At 41.9% G+C, this 6,962-nt stretch overlaps 1 protein-coding gene across 1 annotated transcript in view; it reads right to left on the bottom strand.

Annotated features, from left to right (window-relative positions):
- TPST2 (tyrosylprotein sulfotransferase 2) overlaps positions 1–6,962 on the bottom strand; it is a 27,447-nt gene extending 20,485 nt beyond the window's left edge. Inside the window, exons 1-2 of the mRNA XM_072415435.1 lie at positions 6,812–6,962; positions 5,922–6,003 (exon numbers count right to left, since the gene is read on the bottom strand). The gene's annotated coding sequence lies outside the window, so the exon portion shown is untranslated. The remainder of the gene's footprint in view (positions 1–5,921; positions 6,004–6,811) is intronic.

Below are 6,962 nucleotides of genomic sequence, written 5' to 3' on the forward strand. Positions count from 1 at the left end.
GGCACATGAGTGATCAGAAGGGGAATATGAACGGCACATGAGTGATCAGAAGGGGACAATCAATAGAACATGAGTGATCAGAAGGGGACAATCAATAGAACATGAGTGATCATGAGTGACTTTCAACAATAAATGTGTACTGTAGTCGTCTTCATTGAAAAATAAGACATCCCCTGAAAATAAGACCCAGGGCATATTATGGCATTTCAAAAAATATAAGAGAGTGCCTTATAATCGGGGAAACAGGGTATGTATTGTGTACCTGCAGGGTTTTAATTTTTATTTTAGAAGAATTTTAGAAGCCTTAAAGTCAGGGTATTGTGTTGTATAAATTCCAGCAAGAGATTGAATAGACCCAAACCGGAAGTATCCAATTAATAAAGATACAGGAGTGGGAATACTAAAACAAGACTTTTTTTTATTTGTTCGTTATAGAGCAAACACTACAGGTATGGCTTCCTGAAGACTGCTGTATATTCAAAAACCCAGTTTACTATGAAATCATCAGACATTTGGTTTAAAGGTAAAGGCTTAGTAACAGGCACAGGGAATTCAGCTTTATAGTACTATAAGTCAGTAACCAGAAACAAACTTGCAGCCTGTGTAGTAGTACTCTAGGTACTTTTCTAGGTATTAAAACAAGGACCAGTGTGACAATACCAGTTTTTTTTTAATTGCAAATAAACAAATGCTGCTTCCACATTTCTATATTTACAGGTTCTTTAAAGAGGAACTAATTTCTGCAAGCTTGTGGTGGGTTCTTGTCATTCAGTCATTTCCCTAGTGGTGACAGTTCCAGCATCTCATTGCACATTCATCTGAAGCTGCCATTTCTCTTTGTTCTTCTTCCAAGTCCTGTGACCCTCCTCCTTGGCCTTGTGGTGGCCTGACCATATAGACCTGAACTGGAATGGAATATAAACCAGAGGGAATACACAGTGCACCAATGCTCGGTAATAGAAAGCTAGGAGTGTGGGGCAAAGGTTATTTTGTTGTCAGCAGGTGAATGTCCTGTGCATGATGTTTGTAAAACATCTGACTGAACATTTTTGTGACTGATTTAGGCCATGAATCTTTAGTACCCCCTTCCACAAGTACAATAGCATACTTAGTAGAAAATGTGAAGATGTTGTACTATTCTACATCCGTTTGGGGAACTCAAGTTAACAAAAGATAAATTGGGCTTAGGTTAAGTTGTAATACAAGCTTGCCATGGTCAAGTTTCTGAAACTTTCTTATCCAAAGCCTCCATGGCTAGCTATCCAATAATCTCCTTTTCCATTAGCCCCACCGGTTTAAACTTCCACTCATCTTTTTAAATCATGTAGTTTTCTGATTTCCCTTGCAGCATGGTCATGGAAGGTGGTAAGCTCCACATAAAAGCAGGAGACATTTGTCAGTAATGAAGAGAAGAAAGCATATCGGCTCTGCTTGCACAGATTCACAATTGGATACACAGTACAGATCTTCAAGCAGAGCCGACAGACCGCTTTCTCGCACGTTGAAAGTTCTGTCTTTCCTTCTACACGCTGACTGGCACTTCCAGCAGGCATTAAGTTGAGACAGGGGGGTCACAGAATATAGATCCAAAGATCAGAATTATGTGATGCTGCTGTAAAACCTAGTGAAAAGGCAGGTGAAAACCAGTGGATAGGGTTCCAACAAAAGGTGTCCACACACTCGTTCAGCCCATATCATGCAAATGGTAGGTTGAGTTATGTACCCCGGCACTGCCCCTTTCCAACCGACACCCACCCAGGAGATATTCCAAAATATACGAACTTATAGTTTATTTTGTAGCTCACATACAGAATGGCAGATTTTTGACAGTGTTATTTGGATGTATGATTGTTGGCCGATCAAGAAGTGAGGCAGGAAAAAAAAACCACATATTTTAGTCAACTTGTCAAGAGAAAAACAGGAACTGCCATTGTCTACCTTCCTCTGAAATAGCCCAGTTGTTGTAAAACCATTGCCTTAAATCATTTCTATGTCACTAACATACCTTAGCAACTATGCAGAACAGGTAAATCAGCAGCTCTGATCTGCACACTTATTCCAGGATAGTCACTCACCATAGGAACTAAAAGTCTTAGAAGAGAAGAGAACTGGCAGCATCCATGTATCTCTTATGAACGATTGCTTTCTAACAGACTAATCCATACAACCACCAGAGGCTATTTGGAATCTGGATGCAGATGGTTTTGGGTAAAGTAGGTAAGTGTTGGAACCTTTGTTAGGTTATTACTGCTCTCTATGTCCTCATTCAGAAGATTTCCAAACACTGCCCATTTGGTCACTGGTGTCACTTGGAATAGGAAAGCAAGAGGTTCTGGGATTGCTGTGTCCTGATTTTCACATATTTTCCTTCCTCTTAACACAGTTTCAGGCTGTTTCTAAAATGCAGGAGGCTAAAACTGTGAACTAACAAAACCTTTACTTTTCTGTTATGTTACTGTGAGAGCTATTGTTATAAGGCAACTTCTTAAGGTGCGTACACACTTCCAATTTTTATTGTTCCAATCGAACGATGAACGATCGATTGGGCAAAAAATTGTTCGTAAAAAAGTAACCAACGACGCTGACAAACGAGGAAACTCGTTGGAAACGAACGACTGGACCGGCGGATCGGATTGGACGACGATCGTTGAACATCGTTCGTGTGTACGGTCGTTCGTTGATCGTCCATGTTCAGAGCATGCATAATGAACGAACGTTCGTTCACATTCCTGTCGTGTACATAGTTCCTCTATCGCTCAAACGATCGTATCTATTGTGTGTACAATATCTACGAACGATCGTGTCGTTATCTCTATGTGCAGGATCGGTGCTATACGATCGTTCGTAGATATCGTGCAGGATCGTTCGTCGTTCGTTTTCCAACGATAATAATTGGAAGTGTGTACGTAGCTTTAGAGTTTGTTATCAGAACTAAGCCACAAAAAGATAAACAAGACTGAGCCATTGCTAGTACTTCCAGAAGCAGCACAAACAGTTATTACTGACATGCAAGACTGCACTGCTGTTCCAAATACCTGGTGGCTGATTTCATATAAAGTGAACTGTGGAGACTTTTTAACTTTACAATAGCTGCAATGTTTTTTGGGCAAACGCATTTCACTTGCCTGGAATCATGTTTTAAAGCCCAACTGAAGTCTTAGTTTAAGTTGGCTAATTACATCCTGAATGCAAACAAACGGTGACCAATGTCTTGTAGTCTATTTTTTTATCTAACGTAGCCAAAGAGAAAGGCCTGTGTTCTGCCAGCAGATGCAGAGTGGTAGCCTTGTTTCCTGTAATGATCAGATTTCCAACACAACCAAGTCATTCCTGTATTTTTAATCAATACTCAAGCTTCTCCCAGACCTTTGGAATGTTGGGAGCTCTGCAGAGATCTCACTGTTTCTATAAGAACAACAAGTGTCCCGTTCTCAAAAACTGTTTGAGATTTTGAACTCAGACTGTGGCTACTATAGAGAGAAAACAAACTGTAAGACATTAAGCACATTTTGTTTTTATCCTGGACTGTATTTACCCGATTTAAGGCAGAATAAGGCCCTCCCATTCAGCTTTACTCTGTCAGGAGAGGGTGACAAGCCATCAGCTTTTATTTATTTTTTGTTATGCAGTCTGTATTTTGCTAGGGAGACTTCCCTTCATTTCCTGATTTGAGGACAGAAGTAAGCAAAAATCTCTGCAAGTCAAGAAGAAACCTCCACTTAAGCAGGTGTCAACAAAACATGCTTTGTATAAAAGATTTCCTTTCACCTTCTGTTCTAGGAACAACTTTACCATGTTTGGGATTTAACATGACTTTCTGTCCAGGCAACAATTGTTACCAGGATGAATAAGGGCAATTTACTCAGTGGAGACACAAACATCAATAACTTCAAAGGGGTGGTAATCCTGTCTTACTCTGAAACTAAAAAAAGGGGGTTTGCTATAAGCACTATAAAAGCTGGAGTCTGGCAATTGCTGCCCAGTCAAATGCCTCACCTTACGCCATCTCCCAGCTCAGGGGTTTACTTAACAGCATTAAAAACAAGTGCTGTAGCAAAGAACAATGAAAGGTAATCTATGGCTGTGTTAAGCACATTTAGAGACGAAGTTTAGCTTGGGAAGTTTACAAAGCAGCGTTTCTTAGACATCTGAAAATCAAGCTATTGTGTCAAGCTCAGAAGAAGTACCAGCGCTGAACAAGGTGGCACATAGCAATCCTTCACCTGTAGGGCTGCACAATGATATTATAAAATTGAATGTAAACATTGAAACCGCAGGAACAAAAATGTACTGCTCACAGCAACACTGTGTAACAGCTTTTATAAATCTTGTCAGCATGTGAGGTAGTACAAGTACATAGAAATATATGGAAAGCTATAATATAGCACTCCTTTTAATATACCACCAATACAAAGTGAAGCTTGTCACGCACAAGGCCTGCAGGTAGGCAGCACTCACAGCAAGAAGGAGAACTCTTTTTTTTTTTCTCTTATATACAGCATGTATCATTTCCCATGACCTAGTTTTAGGTACTACACCTTTTCTACCCACAAAAGAATCTGAATGTCTACTTTAGGTTAAAAGCAGCTTTGGGGGGGGGGGCACAAATACATTTTTCTCCCTATTTTTGCATTCTTCTTTCTTTAGTAGTAATAAAGATAAAGCCCTCCTTACCATCTCCCCAGGCCACTGCTGTCCCTGACTCCCTTCTTGGTCCAGCGCTGACAGTCCCATTTGGGAAAAACTGAACTTCTGTACAACCTCAGGAACAGCATCTCCAAATCAGATTGCTAAAGCGATAACAAAGCCTAACTTGCATTTGTGTGTGTGGGGGGGCATTCACATTTACTTGTGCAGAGCCCTCGATCCCTCCACAATCATATTCCTTTCTGTCCTGCAGCGCAACAGATTTCTTCTTCTTCCTGGTACAGAGAAACCAGCAGCACCGCCTTCTTCCTGGTTCATCCTATACAGGGGCCAAAACTGTGCGGGCTCATGAAAATGTAAAAAAATCACCGATAGCATTGCACATACTTGAGATTGGCACTTTTTTTTTTTTACATTTTTACATTTCAGGGAAAGAAGGGGCAGTCTGAAACCTCCTGGGATACCGGAGGGACGTAGATATCACAGGAGGTGCTGGGTTTCCTTACCTTCCTAAAGAGGAACTACACTCAAAAGTCCCCCAAAACCAAAAAAGTTCACCTATCTTTAATCTCACAGGCCTGTCCATCGGTCTGGAGGTCTCTTCCATCAGGTCCTGCATCGTCCTGGCGCTCGGGGCACTGCTATCCTCTCCTCTTTTTCCTGGTTCTTCTAAGTACATCACCCAAACCAGGCGTGCGATCAGGTGACGTAGGTAGGAAAAAGAATTGCAGATCTCATTGCGCGTGCATGAGATCGGCAATTTTTTTCCTTTTTACCAAAAAGGCTTCTTCTGCGCATGCAAGGGTTTTCTACCCTTTTATGTAAATTAAAAATTCTGAGTTTAGGTATGCTTTAATAAACAATAGAAAAATATATAAAAAGACATTTTTCTTCAATAAATAAAAGGGTTATCCACATCTTTATTTAATGTTAAAAAAGTCATAATAGGTCAGCTTTAGGCTACTACAGATACCTTAACACACACAAAAAATACGGTTTCATAATATATATATATATATATATATATATATATATAAAACTCAGTATTCAATTTCTGAAGATTTCTCAATTTTCTTCAAAGAAAAGTAAATGAAAAGTGGTAATAACAAAACTTAGCAATGGCTAATTCTGAGCAAGAACAAGAGATAATATGCAAACCAGAATGACTATAGTGCCGATCTGAAATAGTTACTAACATGCAAGTACAATTCAGCAACATCTGCCAGGCAGAAAAAGTTTAGAGGAATGAAACAGGAAGAAGATGATGGACTGACCTTTCGATGGGTCACTGACAACCTGTTCTTTATCATGCACGGCTTCTCTTTAGAGGTACGGGTATGTGCATGGTGCCAGTACCTGCAAACACACAAAGTACATGGTTCAGTAAGAGGGAATAGGGGAAATAAGTTCTTCCCATTCAATGTACACTCCACCCCCTCTGTATAGAAAGTCATCTGTTCTGTGAACTCTGCATGCCTCTTCTATTCCCCAATTCCATAGTCAGTCCGACTAAAGTTCATTCTCCTATTCCCTACAGTCAGCACCCAAATTCTGCACAGATCATCTTTCTAAGGTGTATTGCTAGTCCACAACTTTTGTGCAGGTGATCCCCCTCTTTTATATAGTTCTTCCCCCAGTAGTGTACTGGGGATTCCCCTCTTTTGTATAGTTATCCCCCTGATAATGTACATGGGATCCTCTCTTTTGTATAGTTATTCCCCCCCCAGTAGAGTACATGGGATCCCCCTCTTTTGTATAGTTATTCCCCCCCAGTAGAGTACATGGGATCCCCCTCTTTTGTATAGGTATCCCCCCCCAGGAGTGTACCCTCAGATGCCCAGTTCTGTGTAGGCGCCCCCTCCTGGTTGTGATGGGTGAGCACACACTGGTGGTGGCTGGGTGAGAAGTGATGGCAGGGAGCCCTGAGTGGAGCAGGCTTTGGTACAGATGTAGCCGGGCTCCCCACACATACTATACACTGCAGGGCGATACATAAGCAGCACTCAGGAGGAATCCCACACACCAATGAATGGAGGGGCCCCACTTACACGTAGCCAGTCCCACCGAACCCCTCAGCACCCACTCCTAAACAAGCCTGGAGCTGCGTATCCCCACTTGCCCTCATACAGCACCCAGTATCCATGACCCCCCTACCCCTCCTCACCTCTGCACTGTCCCCAGCAGCTACACAGGGATTCCTCTTCTCCCTCACCGATACGGCCGCGCGCCCACGCACACGATTCCTCCTCCACGGCCAGACACTCTCATTCCCCGCCCACGCAAACTCAGGGTCGCGCGCACACTAAGGCCCCGCC

The sequence above is a fragment of the Pyxicephalus adspersus genome, chromosome 6 (genome assembly GCF_032062135.1).
Source record: "Pyxicephalus adspersus chromosome 6, UCB_Pads_2.0, whole genome shotgun sequence".
NCBI lineage: Eukaryota > Metazoa > Chordata > Amphibia > Anura > Pyxicephalidae > Pyxicephalus > Pyxicephalus adspersus.